The sequence below is a fragment of the Canis lupus genome, chromosome 34 (genome assembly GCF_011100685.1).
Source record: "Canis lupus familiaris isolate Mischka breed German Shepherd chromosome 34, alternate assembly UU_Cfam_GSD_1.0, whole genome shotgun sequence".
Classification (NCBI taxonomy): domain Eukaryota; kingdom Metazoa; phylum Chordata; class Mammalia; order Carnivora; family Canidae; genus Canis; species Canis lupus.
The window spans coordinates 15,352,886-15,379,890 of record NC_049255.1 but is presented as its reverse complement, the minus strand read 5'-3'; the positions used below and the strand labels follow the sequence as shown (position 1 = coordinate 15,379,890).

Here is a 27,005-nt window from a genome sequence, read left to right as displayed (position 1 = left end):
TGACGGATAAAGGGCCAAGCCAATCCTATTGACAGTTAAGTCTGTAGCTTCCAACATATCACTGAGGTCACTAACCCATCACTACAGGACAGGCTGACATAAACAGCTGATGTACTCAATAAAAATTAGGGCTCAAATCAATTCACTGCTGAAACCCAATTTAAGGAGTGCTCAGTTTGCACAGTTTTGGTTGATCAAATTCAGAGATGGGGTGCGATTCATATTTCAGTAACGAAGATCAGGGCTGGGAACTGATATATTGAAAGGTGTATTTTTCCATTTCTTCTCCGCATAAAATATTCATGGATGCCATGTTCTACAGTGTACTCTGACAGTGTAACAGCTGCCAAAAACCTGGTACCTGAGGCCACTTTTACATCAATAAATTATCGAAGGTTACATCTGTAGCAAGATAGCTTTATTTGGCCACGCAAATAATACCAAGGTACGTAACACAGTTATCCCAGCTTTTGTTCCCTTGAGGGTGGACTATTGTTACATTTCATGCTGCAAAGCATGCTGGGAAGCTCCAACCAAGATGTAAAGAGGAAAAATACTTGCCTTTGTGTTCTATTAGAAGCAGTATGATGTTAAGGAAAGGTCATAATTTGGAGTCAAACATCAGGAGCTGTGTGAAAGTGACCAGATGATTTCAACTCTCTGAAACACAGTTTGTCCATCGTTAAAATAAAAATGTTCTTCTACCTCCCTGCAGGGTCATTGAGATCAATAAATAGGCAATGTCTCTAAATGGTCTGCCACATGATGGACAGTCAGCTTATGTTATTCAGGGTGCTACCTTCTTAGAATGTATCATATAGAGCTGAAACACCAAAGTATTGCATCTCTCGCAAGTCCTGGAGAGCTTCTGTCTCCCTTTTGGAAAATTGGTTGAGTGTAGAAATCCAGTTTTCTGGACTTCTGTAGAAGCTAATTTCACAAATGGGTATTTTACTCCATTGCTATTCTCACTTTCTCCTGTCATATCTTAGAACTCTGAATATTTCCTTTTTCCTGTCCAGAGAAGTATCCTAAATATATGGGGCACATCCTTAATAAAACCACTAACCATCTAGTCCAATATCGGTGTTAAAGACTTTGTATTTTGAAAGCACTTTTAAAAACTTATCACTAAGCGCTCTATCTCTCTCTCTCTCTCTCTTTCTCTTATATATATCAACAAATGAGTAGCCTCACATCAAAGGCCACAGAAAACTCTGGTATACAAGCATGGGATTCCTGCCTGGCTTTGAGGCTCAAGATCTGTTGAATAGTCCTCCTGCTGACTCATGCTCAGGTTAAGTACCAGCAGCATGCCAGACTGCAGAAGGAGCTTTAAAAACAAGGTTCCAATTGCTCCAAACCGAGGCAGAACCTCTTAGACTCCCCAGAATACATGCCTGTGAGACTCCTTGCATTGTAAAGACCCTTGCAATCTGGATTTACTCTTTTGGGTCTTTTAGGTACTTTTTATTTCATCGATTAAAAAAAAAAAACAGCAATAGCTAAAGTCATTGGTTCTGCTGTTTGCCAGATATAATTCTATTCTCTTTACAGACATATCTAATTCTCAAAAATTATGCACTTTTAAACTCAGTCAGTAGATTTTGAAATTGAGGCTCAGAGAGGTTAAGTGGCTGGCCCGTGTCTACAAGTCTAAGGAATATAAACCTAGTTCAGTGTTGCTTTAGATTCGACTCTTTTCGCTACACTACACTGCCTCTCTGAATCAATTAGTACATTATACTGAAGCATAAACAGTCAAGGGGTCCTCAGTTTCACTTCCTTAGCTACTAATCCCCTCTGTTGAGTGCATTACCCTGATCCCACACAGTAAAGTAAGGAGGAGGAACCTACAAAGAGTTTGACCTGGTTGTCAAGAAAATTATCCTCTCAGTATCCAAGAGACTAGCACACCAAGTGAACCTAGTAGGCTCCTGTAGCCTGTTTGCTATGGGAAACACAGATTTTTTCCAGTGACACTTCATGGAGGACCCCTACCACAAGAATATAGGTTTCTGTATCACGTGGAATGATATCTGCCTGCCACAAGAGAACCTCAAATCTCAGTTTGGATCCCAGAGCACACCTGGCTTTTTTCCTGGCCTTGCATGAGTGATGCCATTCAAGGGTGAGGTCTAAGTGACTCATAAATGACTTAAGGAATCAAATTGAAGGGCAAAAGCCATCATTTTCAGGAGCTGAGTGGGTTTTTTTTGTCTAGAAGATAGCATCTTGGAAAGCTCCTGGCCTCATGCCCATCATCCCAGGAGGTGCACCATGAGTTCTGTCCTTCTAAAGAAAGAGGCCAAGTTTTGACTCACTTGCTTTTCTGAGTACATCACTGTGGTTTCCATCATGCTGCTCACTTGGTTACCACCTGGGTCAAATGCCTGAACCTCAGGAGTTTGGAAAACATATCCTAAGGCAGTGTAGCCTAAAGTTAACAAAAGACAGCTTCCACTGTTGCACATCTCCTCTCTCTCTTTCTCTCTCTCTCTCTGCCAACTTGTCCAGTATTTGACTTAAGTGGAAGTGGCTGTTCATTGGCTAGGTTCATTAGCGAAAAATGTTTCAACAGTTCCATTTAACAACCTGGAATGTCCTTTGGAGAAGGCCAAATTAATATGATTTTTACCTTAAGAAGCTTAGAAACATAGCTGCCACTAACTCAATGATTACATTGTACTGCCAGCAACAATTCAATATTTTTTTCTCGCCTGAGGGTTACAACACATTTGCACCATGGGGAAGCTTTTTCTCTTTACATCTCAAAACTGTACCACAAACTCTTCCTTTATTCATAACAGCAAGATCTCCAGCTGAGATAGGCACTTTTGTATTGCTCTAGATGACAGTTTTCTGTGTTCTTTCCAAGCACAGGGGGTTTAATAAACATATCTGGCAGGCCTTCCATAGCTGGAGGGCCCAGGATGACACTGTGTGCAAACAATATGCTCACACTGGAGGGAAACAAGTTTATTCAATTATTCAATTAATAGATTACAGTCAAGATACTTGTTATCCTACAATGAAAAATGGGGCAATAACTCCAAGAATTAGGGTAGGTCCCAAGATTAGCAACAGCAGGCAATATGGCTTATACAGACCATGAGGGTAGAGCCAAATGCATGAAAATGTACCCACCGGCCATCCAAACATGCACACATTCACTCCAGTTCAGACACATACCCACACACGCACGCACACACGCACACACGCAAACATGCAGATACATACACACTTGTGATTGTACCCTCAGAGGAACTCAGACTCCAAGAACCTAGTATTATCAGGGCCTTAAAAATGCATTAAACACTTTTGTGTATATTACTTCTGAGTTTGGATCTTGGAGGTGGTGGGGGGAAGGGAGGTTGATGGCAGAAAAAGCTGAACTATATTCTGCTTTCATAGAATTCTGTGAGAATTCTAGAAAGTGATGTTCATAGATTTTTCTCTGTGAAAATGAAAGTATTTTTTGCAGGGTTTCATACATAGCTGCCCTTCTGCTTCAGGGCAAGACCTCCCCGCAGTGCAGAACATCTTAGACTGTACTCCATGCCAGAACTTCTCACTCAGATGCAACTCTTGGTCAGAGTGAAGTTTATCTAGTTTGTATAGATATGTTAAGATTTCATTAACAAGCAATGAACTACTACTCTTAAATGTGTGATTTGGGGCAGGGAGGGCACTTTTCTTTCTGTGAGGTTGGTGTGTTATGTTGATACAAAATCACTTAGAGGAGAGAGGAGAGGATAAAGTCAGGAAGTTACCTTGTGGGAAAACTGGCAAAGATATTATGTGATAAGGAAATTTTGATTTTTACACCATGGAGAGCCACTGAAGGTGTTTGTCCTGAAAAGCCATTTTCCTTGTGCTCCTCCAGCTGTACTATTTAAAAGTCCTCACTTTTATATAAAATTTGTGAAATTAAAAACTTGGGACAGTTGAAATAGTCATACTCTCTTTGAAATGGCAATGTGGTTAGCATTCCACAAAGCATATGTGTAGCTGTTTACAGTTTACAGATCAGAAGGGTGTAATTCTTTATGTGTTTTAGTGTGGAGCTATTACTTTGAATGTCTTCTTATCTATGAGGATATATATACCACTCAGTTATGCTATAAATTTGGGATCAAGGTAATTGGAAAAGTATCTTTTGATTATACTGTGGTACTGAGGAAACCATCTCCATTTTTCTGAATGGAAAATAAAGCCAATGAAAATGCTGAAAAGTCTTTCAAAAATGACTAAGGAATAAGACAGGAAATGCATTTCTAGATACAGAAATCTCATGATGCTTTTAAGAGACACTGGGGAAAAGCCTCTGGGCATCATTATTTCTTTCCTCTATGAGCTTTAGCCAGGTGGGAGGGTAGACAAACAATTCTTCCAGCAAGCAAGTGGGCATAGGAAGTTAAGCAGATGGTTTATTTTAGCTCCTAAGGAAGCTAGCCAAGGCAAGAGCCTGAAGTTAAAAATTAAATCTCCCCATTCTCAAGGGCAGAATTATTCCTAAGTTCATGGTTGTCTCCCAACAAAAGAATCAAGACGGCTTTTTCTGTGTCTGTCACTTGTGACCTTGCCCTGGCTCCTCCAGCTGGAGTTACTGAGGTTCTTTACAGCATGCTCAGCCAGACCCCATCCCATCCCCTGTCTGGTCCCTGGGCCAAACCAGAATAGGGCAAGTCTTGCTCTGTCCAAGAGGCTGGCTATAATTAAAGAGTGAGGGCACCATGGCCAGGGCTGGAAGCAAATGCTGCAGACACCTTTTCCAAGAACGGCAGACACTGTTTTAAATTAAATGAGTGTATGCAGGGTCAAAAGTCATGTTTGGATGTGTATGCATGTGAGGGAGTTAAGCCTGAAAAGGCAGTTTAAATGAGTTTTCCAAAGATGGACGAGAAATAAGTATACAGAGTCGGAGCTATAAGGCATGTAGAGACAGGGAGAACAAAAGGATCAGTGAGAGAGATGTCTGGTATATTCCTGAATCAAGGGCTGTTGCCTATTACCTTGGCTGGCACTTCAAGCCAAGCTTACCAGGTGGTCAACTGTTTTCAAAGGACTGCAAGCAGAAAGAAGAGAACAGGGCCCAGGTGACCAGCTGGTGAGACCTGAAATTAGTCCTGTTACCATGAATCTGCTGTCTGTTTTGCCTACCAAGACCCCGGGCACACATCTGGGCTTCTAGGCTCTTCTGATCTTCATCAGCTTGGCCATAACTTCAGCTTCTATTATCTTGGAAATTGGACTCTACCCTGGATTCTGGAGCCCTTGACTGGGGTTGAGATGATTCCCTTTCTCCATTTCTGGGAGATGGTCCCAATGTCTCTGTTATTTGTGTCTTCTCTTCATGGCATCTATCTGAAGAAGACTGATGTCCTGAAAGTGTATTGTCACAGAAATGACTTTGCTGTTCTTAAGATTCTAATTTCTGATTGCCACCCACTAGATTACACCTGCTATGGTATTGGCCCTTGATCAAATGGTGACTTTGTGCACACTATGTATTGGATAAATGGACAAGAGAACCAGTGTTAGAGCCCACAAGTTTCTCTAGCTCCCTTCTGCTGTTAGCTTCCTCCTCTCTTCTGTAGAGGGTGATAGAGATCTCCGCGTGCCTTGTGCTTGGAACTGACTGAACATACAATGTTTCCTGTATGCTTCTAGCTTTCCAGTATGGAAAACATCGATAACTTAATTCCCATCCACAGAGAGTCTTAGAATCATCCCACAAAGGAAAGAGCTCTTAACTGATAGAATATATATGAAAAGTGCTTTATAAATTGAATAAGTCTAAATAACTGTCAACATTATTAACTGTGGAGAAAAGAGGACTAATATTCATGGAGGAAGCATGCCATTTACATGTTCTCATTTAACTTAATTCTTACAAAAACACTAGAAACACTAGTTATTATTACCCTTGTTTACAGACAAAGCCATTAGGACTTAGAAAGGCTAAGTAACTTACTCAAGTCATTCAGCTCATGAATGGCAGATCTGAGATTTTAACCCAGATCTATTTCTAAAACCCATAATTTTTTCTTCTATGACACTATGACACTATGACACTAGTAGCCACTAGTGACTATGTAGCCACTAGTATTGCATAGAGTTAAAAACAGACAATTTATGGGTCAAAGAGTCTATACTAAGAAACTAATCATGTGGTAATGACAAATTGCAATGCAATTTGGAAAAAGCAAGATTGAGATGATTAAGTATCTTTGTGGGTTTCTTAGAGGCAGGGGAACTTAAGGTGAGTCCTTGAAAACTGGCAGAATTTAGGTAAGAAGGAGATTTTTCTGGGAAGAAGATGAGCAAGGGTGAGCCCGAAGGGTGGAACTAGTGCTGAGAAGGCCTGTGATGTCAGTCTGGGTGAGCCGGGTGGGACAGACAAGCAGAGGAACACCAAAGGCCAGTCCAAAGGGCTGGGCATCATGGGGCAGGAAAAAGGGAACCAGAATCACATGGAGACTCTAACTCAAAGCAGCTTCAGTCATTATAACGTTTCTTTTTACTCAGAGACAAAAGGGAAGGCTGCAGCCAGCTGATGCCCCATCTCAAAACTTTCTCCTAACACATTTATTCTGGTGACTCACTCATGAAATTAAGGTATGAGCTGTGTGCATGATGATAAGGATGTAATAATGTTACAAATCCAATATTCTTCTCACCAAATCTCCAAAATCAATGGTCATCTTCCAAACCAGACTTGGAGTAGAGTTCTGCTCACTTATTTTCACCCACAATTACAATTTCTCCTTGATAAACATTCTTTATCTGTTCTTACCTTCTATTCCTCTTACCTTTTATTCCTTGATAAACATTCTTTATCTGTTCTTACCTCTATTCCTTCTCCTTGATAAACATTCTTTATCTGTTCTTACCTTCTATTCCTCTTAAATGTGACTGGGAAGATGACTGCACTGTGGAGGAAACTAGGGAGAGAAAATAGAGGAAGAAGCAACTAGTCCCAAGAGGTGAGCTTCTGGGCAAAGCCTTCCTGCCCTGGTGGCAGGAACTTAATGTGCGATATGTGAGTGCAGCCAAATAGAATCACATTTCTGGTTCAGAAAGAATTTTTAAAGAGACCTAGTTGTTTACCAAGGGAACAATACAGCTATGGGCAAGATGTGGTAGCTTTATTTCTAGTGTAAGAACAGAAACAAGGTGGGGGGGGGGGGAGGGAGGAGTGGAATTGGGCTCAGTTCCAAAGCTCTGTCTAGGAGTAACACTTGACTTTGAGCCAGCCCTGTATTCATCTGTTAGGGCTGCAATAAGAAAGAACCACCAACTGGGTGGCTTAGACAACAAAAATTTATTTTTTCTAGAAGTAGGTTTGGTTTCTTCTGAGACCTCTCTCCTTGGCTTTCAGATGGCTGCCTTCTTGCAAAGTCCTCACCATGGCCTTTCCTCCATGTATGTGTATTGCTGGTATCTCTTCCTCATCTTATAAGGACACCAGTCCTCTTGGATTAAGGCCTCCACCCTTAGGACCTCATTTAACCTTAATAACCTCGTTAAAATCCCTATTTCCAAATATAGTCACACTGGGGCTTAGAGCTTGCACATAGAAGTTTAGCAGGGCTGGGGGAGGGAGACACCCAATTCAGTCCATATCAAGCTCTGATACAATTTAAATGGAAATATGAAATTATGGCAATATTACATATATGTATATAATTATAAGTTAATTTTTCACATTGTTTAAAACTTGTGGTAGCTTAGATCAAGTAGGTTTTCTCTAAGTCACCTAACAGTAAATGGAATGTGAACAGTGGGAGAAAAGTGTGCCAGAGGCAAAGAGCACTGCAGAGACATGAGTATGGTCCTAGTTCAGCCATTAACTTCCTGTGTGACCTTGGGAAAATCACTTTACTTATCTATGTGTCAATATCCTTATCTCTTAAAGGAGAAGCTTTAAAAAATAATAATCTCTAGAGCCATTTCTAACTATAACACCCAAGATTTTGTGACTTTGCTTTACAATACAATTAATCAAAAGCTATTCATTCAGAGATGAAGAAGGCTGTAAGCATTGGCTATTTGCTGAAATTGCTTAGACCTGAGCATAAATATTTGCATTTTGCTCAACAGCAATATCTTTTCAATATAAGTTGGAAGTGAGATCTGGAAGGTATCAGATCAGGTTCACCTGGTCACCATAGTCAACTCAGGTGACAGAATTTATGATCTGATCAGTCAGGGTTAAAATCAGGGGGATAACTGCGAGATCTTCACTTCTTTGATGATATTTGTACACAACCTCATAACACACCCTTCGGTGGAAATCAATTTCACAGTGACTTTGAGACTGTGTGTCTGTGTATTTGTGTGTTAATATAATATAATAATATGTAATATTAAATATTTTAAAATAAAATTATTTTATTGTATATTTTCCTGGCTTATCCTTTTTGCAAGATATGTCTCATAATTAGCTTATACCAACTCTAATTAGACTCTTCATTTAAAAAGATTTACATTCTGCATGTGATATCCACAGGTGTCGCAGGTAATTGATGATGAATGTATGCTAACAAAGATGTCACAGTTATAATGAAAGGAAAGAAAGTGACTGAAACACTCTGGGGATAGAAGAACAGATATATCAATCTACAGCCAGGGCAAAAACACAATTCTTCTTATTCTTATGAGACAGGAAAGAGAAAAAAGCATAAAATGAGAGGAAAATATATTTTCCAGATAAAATTAAAACTTACCCTGTTTAAAATACATTGAGCTTAAGATTTTTATTGAAATGTTTTCACTAATACATACCACTTATAAAATTAACCTGTTTAACGTTACACTTGTCCCGAACCCTCATATAATTTTTAGGGCAACCTAGTGCTATATGTGGATAGATTCACAAATAGTTTCTTTTTAATTATTGTATTTTCAAGCTTAAAATATATTTTTCTTAGCAATCTTTAATATCTAGTTGTGAAACCACAAATAGAAATGGATTCTCCAATTTAGTTCCCAAAACCAATATGCCTTCTAGTAGAATTTTCTTCCATATATCAATCTACTTATTATTTTCATCAAATAGAAACTATATACCAGGCAGCTAGACACTGTTTTAATAACTTGTTAAATAGTCCTTAATGTTCATAGGACCTAATGTCTAATAAATAAGTAAATAAATACTGAGAAAATAAGTGATGAGTGCAATGAAAAAGACAAAATAGGATGTGATAGATCAGTGGCTCTCCAAGTGTGGCCCTTGGCCCTTCAGCTGGGAACTTGTTAGAAATGCAAGTTGTTGGGCTCCACTGACTCAGAAACTCTGACATAGCAATCTGTGTTTTTAACAAGTTCTCCAGGGAATTTGATGCACAGCAAAGCTCAAGAACTCCTGTGATAGATGGCTTTGTGGCAGGACAAAAGGGAACTTTAGCCTGAGAACTCCAGAAAGGCCTCTCTGAGGATGTTGGGGCTGAGGTCTGAATACTGAGAAGGAACTCGTCATGTGAGCAATTTGGGGAGGCATTTTCCATGAAAAGGAAATAGCACTGAAAAGACCTCGAGGCAGAAAATCTTGGTGAGTGTGAGACACAGAAAGAAGGCCAATGTGGCTAGAGCATCATGAGAAAGGAGGAGAGTGGCATGAGATCATGATGAAGAGGCAAGCAGGGCACATCATGAAGTAGGTGGCTTGCAAATGCCTGGAAGACAAAGCAAGAATCACAAGAAGACAGCACATAGTCTTGAAGAACAAATTATCAAAAACTTTACACTCAGGAAGAGATTTACTCTTTACTAAAAAGATGAGGATTTTTCAGTAAAATAATTAAAAAAAAAAGATGTTAATTTTCTCTAAATCTGAGCCTTTATTTCTCTGTTCATTTACCTACTATATATATAAAATAAAACACCAAATTTTTACAACCGAATGAGTTTGTTTTAATTCAGTTCGTTTGTAAGGTAACAACAGAACTATGAACTCCTTAGTTGGGGAGGGTATTTAGGAATCGCTCATCATGAATTTATATCATTTATAATATATAGCAAAAGCAAATATTTGACTAATATTTCAGCTACACTGGTATCAACAGAAAGCCTATTGCTTTTATGATCTAATGGGACAAAAGTCTAGCAAGGTATTTTACCACCTTTAATAACCACAATTTCAATGAAGTAGTTGGATCAAGTTTTCAGTACTTCATAAGGGAACAGTTGCACATATGATATGTCTCCTCTCTCTGAAGTACATTTATTAGGGAATTGAGAAAATAGACATCGCAGACACACTCTATTATAGCCCCCATGATCCTAGTATTCATGCCCTTGTGTGGTTCCCTCTCCTTGAGAGTGAGCAGGATCTGTGACTCACTTTTCGCCGATGGAATGTGGTAGAGGTGACAGGAGATATGTGATTGCTTGTATGTGATTCTTTCTTTCTCCCTTGCTAGTTTTGAAGAAGCAAGCTGCCATGCTGTGAGCTTCTATATGGAGAGATTCATGTAGCACGGAGATGAGAATGACATTCATCTGTTAAGCCAGAAAGAAATTGCGGTCCGCAGTCCAACAACGTGCAAGGAACAGAATGCTTCAAATAATCTTACAAGTGTGGAAGCAGATGCTTCCTCAGTCAAGATGAATTTGCAGCCCCAGCAAATACCTTGATTCCAGCCTGTGATCTCCTGAAGCAAAAGACCTAGCTAAGCCAGTTAAGCCTGGACTCCTGATTCACTGAAACCATGAAATAACGAATGTATTGTTTTAAGCACTAAGTTTGTGATAATACTGTTATGCAGGATTAAGTAATTAATATAGCTAATAAATAATAGCTTATGTTGAGTGTTTTCTCTGTGCCAAGTGCTGCTTTAAGTGCTCTACATAAATTGATTCATATATTAGTACCATTTTACAGATGAGAAAGCTGAGGCACAAAGCAGTGAAGTTACTTGCTCAAGTTTATACACTTAGGAAATGAAAGAGCTGAGACTCAACCCCAAAGTCTACACTTTCAGTCACCACACTATCATGTATCTTAGTTTGCCTAGTTATTACACCAATTCCAACCACTTAGAAGGTTGAGGTTGGAGTGTCAATGGACCCACAATCAATATACAAAGAAAAAGAAACAGTACATGGTATTCAGTGGGAATTTCCCTAGAATCATTTACTGTTATTCCTTTGATTATTCAAATTTTATTTGGGTTCATAGTGTTATTAAGTAGAAGGGTGTCCATTGAGAGTATTAGGTAAGAACTCAAAATGACCATGGTTTATAAAGAGTGAATAAGAAACAAAAAAATATCATTTATTAACAATAGCAACTTACATTTGTGGAGCTCTAATCCTTGTAATAAACTCTCAGACATTTCATTGCAATCTATCCCCAGGGTAACCTTTAGAGAAAAGAAGAGTGGATATTGCTGTCACCCATGAGATGCTATAGACCAGTAGCAATGTGGTCCTGTGGGAGAGCTAATTACATGATCATACAACCGTAAAGATTAAAGAGGTTTTAGAAATGATACAGCCAAATGAATCTTAACTAAATTTATGCTACAGAGGAGTAAATTATTCTGTGTCCTTTACCTCTCAGGTCAGAGAGAGGAGCGTGAGCAGTATTAGAGTAAGAGATACCAAACCCTAGCAACAGTGGCCGCAGACGAAGAAGCGACCAGATTCAAAGCAATATGCTTTCTTCTCTCTTGTCGTAGCTCTGAGGTTGAGAATCAAAGATGGAGACCAACCATGCCTCATGGGTAACCACTGCTCAAACACTGTATGATCTACTTCCTCTACTATCTTATCTCCTATTACTCTCCTTCTTGCTTGTTTAATTTTGGCCCCTCTGACCTTCTCGCTGTCTTCAGAACATGATAAGCTCTTTCTCCTATCAGGGTCTTTGCACTGTCTGCTCCTCTCTCCTAAAAACGTTCTTTCATCAGACCTTCTCATGGCTTTCAGTTGTCTGCTCAAATATCACCCCAAAGACTCATTTCCTGACCATTCTATCCAAAAGGAAAAAGAAAGAAAAGAAAAAGGCATCCTCTGCTTTCTTTTAATTCTCATAGTCAGCTTGACTTTCCTTCAAAGTACACATCACTACTAGAAATTGTTTTTTGTCTGTTTGTTCCATTGAAATGTAAACTCTGAGTGTAGGGACCTTGTTTTCTCGTTCTCTGCTGAAGTCTCAGTTCTTACAACAGTGCCTGTGACAAAAAATATGCTCAGCAGATATTTATTAAGTGACTGAATGACTGAATGAACCCAGGGCAGAGTCCTGTGGCAGGATGCAGGGCAATCTCTGTCAGGGTGACATGAAATGATTGCTCAAGAAATTGGAAATTCATCTAAACAATATTACTAATCAATTTTCCCATCAGGTTTGTAAGAAAATCTCTCAGAGACTTTGTGGAGTCAAGACACTCTCTGTACCTCCTGCGTTAAATTCTTGTTACTCCTGTAAACAGATTGCTGCCAATTCAGTGGCTTCAAACAGCACAAATTTATTATTTTACAGTTCTAGAGATCAGAAGTCTAAAACGGGTCGCACTGAGGTAAAATCAAGGTGTCTGCAGGACTGTGTTCCTTCTGTGGGTTCTAGAGAATTGTTGGGGGGGTTTGCCTTTTCCAGCTGTTAGCATTCCTTGGCTCATGGAACTCTTCTATTTCCAAAGGTGCAACGGCTAGTGGAGTCTTTCATTCAAGGCATCACTCTGACATTGACTCTTCTGCCTCCGTCTTCCACATTTAGGGAGCTTTGTGATTACATTGGGCCCTTCCAGATAAACCACGGCAATCTCCGCATTCAAATTCAGTTGATTAACAACTACAACCTTAAATCCTCCTTGCCATGTAAACCTAACTTATTTACAGGTTCAGGAATGAGAATGAGGACATCTTTGTAGGCTATAGTTCTGCTTATAACTACCAGTCTAGGACTGTTGTCTGTGTGTGTCTGTGTGTGTGTGTGTGTGTGTGTGTGTTTAATAACCAGGATTTCTTCTTAGAGAGTCATGTTGACTCTTCATGTGTGCTGCTTTTATCACAATGTGCTCACAAACTCTCTAATTGAAAAATGTATCCTATTTTTGCTAGAGAACAATATTGTATTCATCAGACACACGCTTTATCCTTCTATCTCTTTAGAAACCTGGGATGGTGTTTATCCTTCAGTCTTCTGACTCTTCTGTTCTCTGTGGTTTCTTAGAAGCAGCAAGACTGGTCCTTTGATCATATCTTTCAGGTGTCTCAGCATCTTGGGATGCTGCTTTTGCGATCATAGAACGTTTTCTCATTAAGGGCACTTGATACTCTCTCTCTTCATCTGCCTTCACTCCATTTCCTCCTTGCATTGTTTGTTCTGCCCTCTCAGTTTAAAGATTATTCTTCCTGTTAGATCAGTCCATGGGCAAATAGAAGTGATTCCTGGTAACAAAGCAAAAGATTCCCCAAGGAAGGGGCCTAACACTGATCAGAACCAGGCCTCCTCGAATTCTGCTCCCCACAGTTTATAGGACATGCTTACCCATGCCATCCACCTTCACTTTTATAGCTCTCTCTCTCTCTCTCTCTCTCTCTCTCTCTCTCTCTCTCTCATTTCCCTTGCTTGAAAGCAACTCTATAGTGTTTGGCATTTTTTTTATCAGCTTCCACTCATCCTGGGCTGCTCTCACTTAAATAACTCTGTTTAGGATCACGCTTTTGGATGTTTAGTGTTTGGGAATCTTAAATCTTAAACCTGGAAGAAAAAATGTCTGCTACAAGGCCCACACAAGCAAAGACTGGCCTGTCCAAGGTCACCTGTAGCTGAGCAGCCTATGGTCTATTCCTCTTACTCTCAGGCACTGCTCGGCCAGTCTTACCCATCTTTGTGCTTCCCTTCTTCCATCTCTCCTCTGAGTCCTTTTAAATATCAGCTCATCAGAGAGCCCCCTTGACAGTCACAAAAGCTTCCTTAGATGTGCCTACCTTTATTCACATGGGGATTATTCATGAATATATGATCAGAATTACATTTTTCAGACCCCCTATCTCCTTTGAGCTATGTTCCCTTTTAAAGTCTCTGTCCATAGAAGGATGCTATTTCTTGAGAGACATTTCTTTGATATGGGGAGGAAAAGGCATTCTGAATGCCTAAAGAACATATTTGTGCTTAATTTCCCCTCTTTCAACCATTTTTAAGTCTGAAAAATGTACACATCTTCTCCCATAATCACCATCTCCTTCACAAGCATAACCTCACTAATGAGAAATCAGTTCAGAGTAGCAATAACCTCTACCTCTTGGAAAATCAAAGTGGTGATAAAGCACAGTAAGGTATTTATCTGATTTCCTGACTTTAGCACAATAAAACTTTCTGCCAAGGACTCAATGGTACATATCCCAATTGCTACTTGGGTGACCCCTCTGAACCTTACTTCATCCATGCATCAAATGGGGGATAAACATACCTTAACTACTTTTCCTAGGGTTTCCAGGGAGATGCAAATGAAAAAGAAATGTGAAAATGTCTTGGAAAGAGAAAGCTAAATAAACAGAGTTTTAAAATGTCTCTTCCAAGATCCAAAGTCCATGAAATTAAGAATTGCAGAAAAAATGGGCCACCACTGCCTGGCTAAGCAAAGGAAACAAAACTAAATCCAAGGGTCAGAAAATTCCTTACTTACCTCAGAAATGCAAGGCTGTTGCTTATAGGTATTCATACTACAATCCGTTATAGGCCTACAATTTTGGGTTGCAAGTGCTGGGATGTGGAACCTGTGCATAAAAATGAAATTGAGAAGCTTCAGTCAGGAAAAGAAGTATTGAAGGGGCAATCCATTCATTCACTCAACAGTCATGCTTACTGTGTTAAGTGTGTAGGGCTCAGTGGGAGTTACAAAAATGTATAAGACATGGCTTGGCCCTCAATGAGCTATCAGTTGAGTAAACACTGATATTCAAATTCCAAACATGAATTCAAAAAAAGGTTTCAAGTTTCTACTAAAGGGCAGCCAACTTGTTGGGTACAGAGCAGTAGATTAAAAACATGGTTTATGTTCATCATATAAATTGACATATAGGTATACGCAGATCACTTGGTATAATGTCAAGATTTCCACCTCAGTCAGAATGGGCCCAGTTATGCTGTCATAACAATCAACCCCAAATGTCAGTCACATAAAACGGCAAATGGTTATTTCTCATTCATGCCACTTATCTACTTGATATGTGGGATATCACTATCAAACCAGGTTTCATGAGTCTCGTCCTCATGTTTGCTGGGATACGGTGCGGATAGGACTGATACTGATATATTTACTACCCATGAATAGAAGGTGAGAATAAATCTCTTCAAGTTTTCCAAGCCAGAGTTTCAGCTTGGCCTCTGATTACTACAGGTGATCTTTTGTTTGAAGGCCTTTCTCTCAGTCTTACTCTCCTTAGACGTCTCCTCCCATTCTTCCATGCATGGTACCGGGCTTTCAGAAGCTTCATGATGTTACTCCCTCTGCCTAAGGCACAACCTGGTCCACCCCACCATCACCATTTACCTCATTTAGTTCTAGGCTGACATGTAACTGCTTTACAGGCAGTTGTAGTCTTAGAAGACCAGAAGAGTAGTACTTCTCTTATCTGAAAAGTTGTAGTATGAGTCCACCTGAACACCACATCTATACTGGGCCCCAGGTGGGTACTAGGCACCATGCTGGACATCAGAGATTCATTGATGAGCAACACTGACCTGCTCTCTGCCTTCATGGAACTCGACGCAGAGGCAGAAGTTAATCAAATAATTACACAGATGATGTTACCAACTGCAGTAAGTGCTAAGAAGGGAAAGAGTAGAGTGTTGTGAATATGTATCATGGGCATCCTGGCAAGGTTTTCTCAGGGAAATGACATTTGAGCTGAAACCTGAGGGGTGAGTTACCATTAACTGAGGACAAGAGATGAGCTGACAAACTAGGTCAGTGGTTTCCAGTCACATAATAGCTGCTTATGAATCATATCTAACAATAAAACTAATAAAGTTTAAAAATGGTTTACATTTTTAGGTAAAATAAATTCCAGACTTGCCCTATAATGGCATCCTTCTCAATCATCTGTTTTTCATTCCTCTTCTTCTGTTGGAAAGAGTGGAATTCTGAGCCATATACCCTGCACGCATCCAGATATGCTTCATAAGGTGGGTTTATTCTGCATGAACATCATCTCTCACATGTCTCTCAATGAGGAGAGGTTGAGAACTAGCGGAGAAGATGACATATAGGAAATTCCAGGCCAATGATTTTCCCACATGTCAAAAGAAAAGCCATTCATGGTAGAGAATGTAATATATTACAAAATGTCATTTAACAATCCTAACTGGTATAATGTAAATAATAATAAAACAATGATTGGCTTATTTTTAAATCATTTCACAGAAAGACATTTTATAAACTTAGTGCAGAGGCAAAAACATCTTCCGTGCTGATGTGATACAAATTAAATATCACATCGACTTTTATTTATTTTCCCCTCAACATCCCAATCCATTGTGATCTACATGTACATATATATGATGCATTTTGTATATATTCACCCTCATGACTTGACAGATGGGAGGGATCTTGCAGTCATTTCTAAAAGCAGACAAAAGGCCGTTGGTTCTGCTCGGCATGATGGTTTGTGAAGACAGACTATCACACGCTTCCGTTGATGATTATATAGCTCTATCCATCTGTCTGCCACCGGAGGTTGGGAGACGGAGATACAGCTCCCACCGTCCCCATAAACAAAAGTAGACCATGCTGTCACCAGTCAGACACGCCAGCTAATTGGAGCTGTCGACAGACACAATATTCTGTGTCAACAGCTCTAGTAACAGTTTGAAACAGCAATGATATGTTGGTTGATGGTGAGGATGACACATGTGTCTCTAATAGCATGCTAGAAATCTGACATAACTAGAAAAGAATTACTAAAATGTGATTCCTGGCCTCTGGTATTCCTGTTCATCCTTACCAGTTTCTGCAGAGGGTGGGGGAGGGGATGGTTGTAACGCATCTCTCTCCGTATCATTTCGCAGGCTGACAGCTTAATTTGATACTCATAATGTCGAACTTTAAAATTAATCTTGCTAAAAAGATTTGTTTCAACAAGCCATCTAACCTTAAACTCTTTTGGAAAATTAATAAGGCAAAAAACTTATTTGTACAGCTTTCCAAGTTGAAAATAAAAAGGGGATGTTCTATCAGTTTGCCATTTCTGTAACTATAAATGTCTACTGATCTTCAAGAGAGTAGTTTTTACAGAGCTAAACGTATACCAACACTCATAGACATGACTTCTTGAACTTCATTTCATGATAGACAAAAATAGATCCAAGACAGAAACATACTTGCAACATAAACACAACTTTTGAACATAAATGCATATTATACTTTAATCTCTGTGTAAATTGTACCTGCTAGGAAAACTTTACATCAGGCATTATAATCAATGAAAAGTCAGGAAGTCTCTTGCTGCCTTGCAATAGTGTACCTTCTAAATAACTTCATCACCGCTGACTACCTGAGTTTAAATTTTGGCTCAGCTACTTACTAGCTTAGACAAGTTAGTTAACCTTTCTTGGCCTGAATTTTCTCATCTATAAAATAGAAGTAATAATATAAACTACATCATAGAGTTTTAAAGGTTAAATGTGTTTTTACTTGTTAAGTGTGTAGAACAGTGCCTGGCACATTACATAATGAGCAGTCAAAAAATATTATTATTATTATTATTATTAGTTCATTTCCAAGGAGAGCTTTAAAAATTAATGAAACCCAGAAAATAAATCAAAAACAGTTCAAATGGCAAAGAGCAAAGTCTTGGACATTCACAGTCCTGGGTATAAATCCTGTAGCCATAACCCAAGCTTCGTGACCTTAGATAAGTCACTTAAGCTCCCTAAACCTTTTTGTTTTCTGTAACAGAGATAATACCTACCTTTAAAAGATATTTTGAAGATTTAAGATAGCTTAAAGCTTCCAGCACAATTCCCAACATGTATTAGATATTCCACAGATTATACCAATAATTATTATTACTAGTTTGCATTATAGAGCACTTTTATTTTTAGACTATACTTATTTTATCTTCTTATTAATGCTGTGAAGTAAAACATAATGACTAGTGTACGGAGGAAAGAATGGTGCTCAGCGTGGTAAAACAAAAGGGTCAGTGGGTAAAGGGTTATTGAGGTTAAATCAGGATGCTGTCTTTCAGTTCTGGGACCAGGGTGATATTCAGCTATTTCTGGTACCTCTTTGCCAGATGACCAAACAACTGAAAGTCTCTTTCTTTATTTTTTTTTCCATTAAGACCCCCAAAGTTGATGTCCTCAGAGGCCTCTATCCTTCAGATTTAAAATCAATTAATCATTATCTACTCATACCTCATTAATTCTTCTATATTCCTTCCATATTCTAATTCCTTCCATATTCCATATATAGAATATAGAATATATTCTAAGTCTTTCCATATTCCATAATCTGTATTCCTTCCATATCCCATTTGCCCACTATAAAGATGAATAAATTGACACAATAAAACTTATCACACCACCACCAACAACAATACAAATGTCTATGCATGCTGGATTCAAATCATCTTGCTCTTTGGAGATATAAGAAAGACAAAGTAAAAAAACCTTTCTTTGTTAGGCATATAAGATATTTTCATAGCAAATACACCACAAAGGAGGATTCTGTGTAAAAGGCATCTCTATGTCATAGCCAATGGCCCAAATCAACAATATATTCTTTTTCAATCATAACATTACCAACTATATGTAAAAAATAAAATAACCTTGTGCAACACAGTCTTGTTTGGTCACTTCATGTCACATTTGCTTGGCCTTCACTTCTCATGACTAAGAAGGTAATGGGGCTTTACCTTCTAGGAGGCTAGATAAGCAGCTGAGCTCTGATCATAATACCTGCTTTCTGGATTTAGCTGGATCCCTTTTTGAGAGCATATGCAGAGCAACATTGACCTTTCCATGGAGGAATTAGTGCTTCAGCATTGGCTTCTTCGCTGCTGTGCCAAATCACCTGAACCTGCTAGCTCAGCTTCGGCCACCCAGTGCAGCTGCCCTTCCCTTCTACCAGCAGAGCTGTTTATGTCATCCTTCAGATGGCCCCACCTCTGGGCCTTTATTCATGGCCTGCACCGGATGTATGGTTCCTTCCATGTTTCTAAATGACCAAAGTCGTCAAACTCCATCATCAATTCTTCAAGAATCTGTTGCAATGACTCTCCTTCAGAAAGGTTTCCCTAATTCCCAGTACACCTGTCCAAAGCTGTAGGTAAAGCTCTTCCTCAATTGAGTGCTCCCTAATATGGCACTTATTATTTTCTTCTTTGCATTTTAATTGGTTAATTACAAGCCTTATTTTTCCCCTATATTGTCAACTCCTTTGTAGCAGGGTTCAAGCCAAGCCAGATGCACTTTTGTTTTCCGTACAGAGTTTAACGTCTCTCTGTATTTCTTGGTTACTTGAAAAAATGAATAAATTCCCATCTTCTCATTTCAAATATTTAAACTACATATGCTTACATGGACAAAACCAAAACCACATGATATATCCAGGAGAAGGAAAGGCTTGTGGTAAACACGGTAGCAATTTACATGATGAGGCTTGAGAGGCACCTGGCTGGTTCAGTCAGTAGAATATACAACTCTGGATTGTAGGGTCATGAGTTTGAGCCTCATGTGTGATGTCAGGTTTACTTAAAATAGGTAAATAACGAGGTTTGAGGTACTTTTTTCAAATCTACTTCATCTCCTCTCTAGGCCCTGGGGCTCTCGAGATTATGGTTTACAGCAACCTATGGCTTTAGCCAATTCTAATATTAAGATAGCCAAGATGTTTCAACTTGAAACCCACTGTAAAAGAATTTTCCCTGTAAGATTATCCAGATTCATTCACATTAGTGCTATCTTCACTAATTCCTCCTATAGAAGTAGCTTTAGCTACTTATTTATATGCAAAAGCCTTGACAAATCACCCTGCCTTTCTACATATAATCTCTAAATCAAGAATTAATCCAAGGTAAATGACTTTTCAGGCACTGGGGCAGAAGTGTACATTGCACAACGCTAGGAGGCACCATTTAATAGAACCTAGCTCAAAGGACACCCCTGGCCTTGTGTAGCACTCAACCTACATGGCTGCATGAAGTTCCCCGAGGTGGAGAAACCTCAGAGAAACAACCTTAGTATGTACATTTCAGAGTATTTTCTCATATACAAAGGAAAAAGAATTAGGTAGGCTTCTAAGTATATACATGAAATGGCTCAATAATATTAAAATAATGCTTTTTTATGTTTGATCATAACTCACCATACACGAAGAAAATACAGGCAAGTGAGTAGAACATAAGTCCTTATCTTGGAGGTTATCACTCTTTTAACATTAACCTCTTTATTGTATTTCCTTCTGATCCATCTATATCCATCTATATATGTATGAAAATATATATCTCGTACTTGAGAATATAATCTTCATACTACTTCTTAAAACTTAACATTATATAAAATAGCATTTCTCAAACTTGCCTATTGAATAGAATAATCTGAAGAGCTTGTTTAAAATATAGGCCTTTCAGAATTCTGCATAAGAGAACAAATTCACTAAGTTTGAGGTGGATACCAAGAATTGGTATTTTTAACAGCTACCCCCTACTACATAATTTTTATTTTCAGGCAAGTTTGAGAAACAGTGATTTCATAAGCATGTACAAGAATACTCAGGTGATTTCTGAACAAAGGAAAAGAGTTTAACCAAATTCTCTCAACTTTCTCAGCTAATGAGGATCATACGCAGAAATTGTATAAAACTGGATAATTCAGTGCACTGAACAAGGAAGGAAACGCTTCCAATGACCCAGCTCTCCTAAATGTCCTGGCCCTGGCCACAAGGGAGAATTCCCTAGTGATTCAGATGTTCCCCATCAGTTTGGAATGGGCCAGAGATAATGTGAGTTGTGTCCCTTGAAGCCAGATTCCAGGTACTCTCCAGGGATTCTATGGGCAAAATCAGTCTCTAAGGAGGTGACCATGCGTGCCAGTTTGCCTGTCCCTTCCCAGAATATATGTGTTGTTCTGGCATATATTGTTAATAATAATGCCTTCTTTCACTTACAGGAGTGTCCCAGTTTAGACAATAAATATACTGGTGCCAACTTGTAAGGTTACGTCCACCTTCCTCTCTGATCCATATATTAGAAAGGGGGCTTCTTATTGGGTCCTTCATGTCCAAGATTTTTTTTCTTCCAGGTGGAGATCTTATTAATAAACCAACTGCTCTCTTATATAGAAGAACAATGTTAAATAAAATTGGGAACAAAATCATTCTCATGATGAGGTCTTTCTGGCCAATTAAAGGTTATTATTTTGCCTTTTTTCTCAAAGCACTTGCAGTTCATAAGCCTGTTAAGATGTGTTCTCCTTTCCTTATCATTCCCAGGAGATAAATCAAATTTCAAGAAATCTAAACACTAAACACTCTACCACAACAAGTTCTGCAAAATTGCATTTCAATTGCTGTAAAAGATTCCATTTAACATTTACTTATAAACAATGAGCTTTTTAATTTTCACTATGATAAATATAATTGTGGTTAGTATCCCCATTCATGGATCTTTAGTCATTATTTCTTTAGGGTAGAGTTCTAAAAGTAGGCCATGATGTTTTAAAGTAAATCTCCTTCCTGAAAAGAACCTCCATCTTTTGTCTTCTTTTATTTTGTTGTATTGTGTTGTATCTTATTTTATTTTGTGTGTGTTTCAATAAAATGTTATTTACAAAGTTAGGTACCAAGCTAAAGTTGTCTGGCTTCAAAATTAGGTCCCCCCTTTAAAAAAATTAATGATAGTTGCAAAGAATTCAGGACAAAATTAATGGAAATAGCCTGCAACCCTTAAGTGTTAAAAACCACTCTCTTGTGCCTAAGAATGTATGACTGAAACAGACAAGATTCAGATGGTTCTGCTAAAAAATCTGGAACAACAGAAATATCGATGTTGCCTTTAGAACAATAATGAGATGACTGAGTTGTTGCCTGATAGTGAGTTCCATGCCTGATAGTTCCTGTTCCTTCTCTCTGCTGCTTCAGATAGAACCTAGGAATGTGAAGGAGTGGATAGATTTGCTCTGAATGGCCCTAGAGACTTGTCACTCACCATCATCTTGCCAGTTGTTGAAGACAGGATTCTATAGTCACAGGAAAGTCAATATGTGATGTCATCCAGAAGGATGAAAGTAAAATAGGGTAAGGGTAGATGAGACACTGCTTGATGCAACCGGTTAATGAGAGGGAGATCCACATTTAAGTAGCTGAAGTGGTCAATGTTACAATAAGAATGTGATCAATTACTCACAATCTGTGCATTCTTTCCTTCCACTAATATTTATTGAATACCATCATTTTGCAATACATACAAATATTGAATCATTATGCAGTACATCCAAAATAAATGTACTGTCATATATCAATTATACCTTAATAAAATATATAATATATATTAATATGACATATATTTTATATATTAATATACCATATTAATATATAATATGCATTCATATATAATAAATAACATATATATTAATATGACATATTAATATATAACATACTATTTTATATTTTAATATAATATATTTATACATTAAATTTATATATATGTATATTACCAACTATTACTGGACACTGTTCAAGGCAATAGAAACAGAGTAGTAAATAAAACAAACTAAAATCACTACCTTCCTGGAGGCTACTCTAATAAGGGAGATGGATTATAAACAAGATAAGTAAAATATTTAAGATGTTAGTGATAAGTGCTAAGGAGAAAAAAATTAAGGAAGAATGATATGAAAAGTGGGAGTCGAAATTCCAGTTAGAGTTTCTAGAGAAAATTCCACTGAGAAAATGACTTTTGGAGTGAACCTCTGAAGGAAACAAAGGAGCTAGCAATGTGACTATCTGAGGAAAGAGAATTTCTGGAAAAGAGCATTGGAAGTGCAAAGTTCCTGAGGTAGAAGGTGCCTTGGGTGTTCAGAGAATTGCCAGGCCAGTGTGGCAAAGCAAGATTAGATCAGAAGGGCAGGGGGCAATTTTCTTGGCCATTAGAAAGATGTTTTGGTTTTTACTCAATGAATGGGGAAGCACCCCATTTTAATGGAGGAGTTGAAGATTTTGAGTGGAGAAGTAATATGATTTGACTTATACTGTTATATTAACTCTGCTTTGAGAATAGACTTGCTGGGGTGCGGGGAGTCAGTGGTTGGTGGGAGGAAGGGAGGTGAGAGGATGGGAGGTAAGGAGTTGAGGAAGGATAGCAAAAGCAGAGAAACTAATTACAAGGTTATTTGCAATAAAGCCAGATAAAAAATGATGGTAATTTTACAAGATGGTGGCTATGAAGGTGGGTGAGAAGTGGCTGAACGTTTGGGTGTCTTCTGGAAACGGACCAAGAGAATTTGCTGACAGATCAGATACAGGGTTATATGCAACAGACGAATTATTGAACTCTACATCTGAAACTAATGATGTATTTATCTGTTGGCTGAATATAAATTTAAAATAAATAAAATTTTTAAAAATATATATCAGATATGGGGTGAGAGAATGACATGGAGATTTCCATCTTGAACTACTACAAATGGGGTTGCCATTAGCTGAGATGAAGGAAGACTGCAGGGCAAGTGGATTTGGAAGGGAAGAGCAGGGGTTCTGTTCTGCACTCATTTGCTGGGAGATGCTAATCATCTAAGTGGAGACTTGGAGACAGTTTGAACACACAGGTCTGAAACTCAGGGGAGCAGTCCGGATGCAGAGATGTGTCTGGGATCTGCCAATGAATGGGTAGTATGTAAAGCCATTAAACTTGATGAGAATATCATGAGAGTGAGCTTCAGTGAAAGAGCTGATGGAGAAGTACACACAACATTAGAGTGAAGTCAGAAACTGAGTTGTTATAAACAAAAAAAAAGAAAAAAGTGTTTTTTTTTTTTTTTTTTTTTTGCACTTATGGGTTTGTTGGCTGGTATGTGCATCCTGTTAGGACGTTTCTCAGAGGTGTTAGCTAGGCGGCATGCTGGGCGGAGGCAGCCAATCTGCCTCACCGTGCTCCACAGGGACCAGGGGAGAGACGCTGTAAGCGTTAAACAGCGAATTGAATGGCTGGAAGAAACGTCATATAGTTTTATGATGTAACTTTGCTTCTTTCTGCCTAACATCCCTATGTTTCAGGTCTTAGAATTCAAAACAGTTCTTGGCAAAATCGTTCTGGTGCAATGACACTCGTGCAAACCAAAACATTAAAATGTAAAATAATTAGATATTTTCATTAGACTGTTAAGCTTTAGATATTTTCATTAGGGATTCAGCAGCTGCTGCAAGCTGACCACTGACTATTTTTTATCAGGGCTTCACTTAGGCTGACCCTGTATGACCAATAATCAGATTTTTAGCAGCTGGTTAAATGAAATTTTTTAAAAGATTTTATTTATTTATTTATTCATGAGAGACACAGAGAGAGCGAGAGAGAGGTAGAGACACAGGCAGAGGGAGAAGCAGGCTCCATGCAGGGAGCCCAATGTGGGACTCGATCTTGGCTCTCCGGGATCACACCCCAGGCATCAGGAGGCACTAAACCGCTGCATCACTGGGGCTGCCCATGAATTTTTTTTTAAAGCAGGCATGACCTGAAATGCTATAGAAATAGTCATGCATTTATATATATGTATATATATGAATATTAAGAAACACTAGATCTTACTCAGCTTCTGACAAAAAAAAATTGCAAAATATTACAAAAATAGGAGTCAATATAAACATCACTTAAAGAGTACTGATTGGGGTCACAGAAAATAAAATCTATTTGATTGGTTCAGTGCCAATAAACGGAGCAGTTACATTGTGATAGACAAAGTGCAACTATAAAAGGGGGTGTATCTTCCTTCTGCATCTGCAGCCTCAGCTGCTCCAGAAGAGCTAACTCTGACTCTGGGTTTGCTGTGTAAATTGTACTCCTAGGAAGAAAAAAGGAAAACGACTTTAATAATGAAAAAGAATGGGGAAAAATGAAGAAAAAATAGATTTATGATGTTCGAATCCTTGCAGTCTGTTGCAGTTTACAGTTCGGTTCTTCGCTCATTGCCATTTCTCTACTTAAGATCTTATAAAACTTGTATAACGATGTTCATAAAGAGCATAACTGATTACGTTTGAAAGCAGCTGTTTGTGGAATATGTTAAATACTTGAGTTTTTCATTAAATTTTTTTTTAATAAATTTATTTTTTATTGGTGTTCATTAAATGGTTTTTAAGGAGTGAAGGTATACGGAGAAAACATATTCAAAATGCAGAGATCAATAAATGGAACTAGACAAGATGAATGTAAGAGTGAGTGAGCATTGCTGGCCATCCACCAGCCTCCTTCGGCCGTCACCCTCCGGAGCGCACGTCTACAGGGAGAGGGTTACGTGTGCATTTGCAGCACGAAGCGATCATTCAGGTCAGGAGACAGGCGCAGAGGTTCCAACTCAGCGAGATGCGGTTTTCTCCCTGGCGGTTGGACAAGCAGGTTCCAGAAGCCCCCGGGGGAAATCGGTACAAACACTGCGACCGTTATTTACTAACTGGGACTCCAGCAGCTGGGCTGTTTGCATGATATGCAAATGGGCACATCATTCAAGGCAGAAAAGATGAATGCTCTGGCACTTGCAGGGCAAACATGAACTGCTATGGGAAAAGGGCCAGCAGAAGAGACAGCAGACAGAAGCGAGTGGGTGGTGAGGGGCAGGACAGGAAACTTCTTCGAAACAGGCGCACTGCAGGAGGCAGACCCTGCTCCCCGGGGGCGCTCGGCGCCCTGGGCCTCCGTAAACAACAGATGGGTGTGCGCAGGCCCCGCCGGCCGAGCAGCCAAAGCCCTCCCTGCGCGGTGTCTTGCTCTGGACCACATTCGCACAACCCTTATAGGGGCACAGGGGGACGACGGTGTTACCTGGCCAGCCCGAAGGCGCAGGGCGGCTAAGAGGACACAGGATAGGGACACAAGCAGACCTGGAGGCGGATGCACTGGGCGAGGGTTTCGGCTTTTCTGTCTCCCTTTCCTTTACCTGTAAAGAGCCAGGCGAGCGCGATCTCCCAGCAGGACGGCGTCAGGTTTGATGCATCTTCCTGGAGGAAAGTGCCTCCGGCCAACCTAGCACTGGCTGGTTAGTGGTAGAGCTAGGACTTGAATTATTCCAAGTTTCTGACCCCAAAGTGCGCCGGTTGGTTCCCGGGAAGTCCAGGGATCGAGAGATTATAGGGATCCCAAAGACTAACCCTGTGGTCACGCTGGGTCCTGAAGGCCGTCCCACTCAGCAAGGCGTATTTGCTCAGTTAGAAAGCACCTCCACTTCCAAACAGGTTATAAGACCCGCGGCTGAGGGGCCCCCGGGGGGGCTCAGACCTTGAGCACCTGCCTTCGGCTCAGGGCGGGATCCCAGGGTCCTGGGATCGAGTCCCGCACTGGGCTCCCTGCAGGGAGCCTGCTTCTCCCTCTGCCTGTGTCTCTGCCTTTCTCTCTCTCCATGTCTCTCATGAATAAATAAATAAAACCTTAAAAAAAAAAAAAAAGTCCTGTAGGTTGAATTCTTTTTTTTTTTCTTTCTTACCTTCCAGCTTAACCAAGCCTGATAGAAGACTTGCAGACTCCGATACACTTTGTTGTTTTCATTACACATGTTTGTAGAGTGCAAAATAGAAGAGTATCAGTAGCATGAGCGTCTGTGACTCCAACACAAGGGTGGCACTTACTCCTTTTAGTTACAATTTGCAGAGAGTTTCATTTTGAATCTCTTCACTTTTTTTCTGGCTTTTTTTTTTTTTTTAAGATTTATTTATTTATTCATGAGACACACACACACACAGAGGCAGAGACACAGACAGAGGGAGAAGCAGGCCCCCCTCAGGGAGCCCCACGCAGGACTCGATTTCGATCCCCAGAGCGAAGGCCGACGCTCAACCGCT

General features: G+C 39.4%; 1 long non-coding RNA gene across 1 annotated transcript; it reads right to left on the bottom strand.

Annotated features, from left to right (window-relative positions):
* Nucleotides 1-560: 560 nt before the first annotated feature.
* Nucleotides 561-26,539, bottom strand: LOC111093869. The gene is made up of 5 exons (XR_005383540.1): nucleotides 26,108-26,539; nucleotides 14,643-14,733; nucleotides 11,303-11,369; nucleotides 6,897-6,947; nucleotides 561-660 (listed from the first exon to the last, which is right to left on the bottom strand). It is a non-coding gene; the product is annotated as an uncharacterized LOC111093869 (long non-coding RNA).
* Nucleotides 26,540-27,005: the final 466 nt, after the last annotated feature.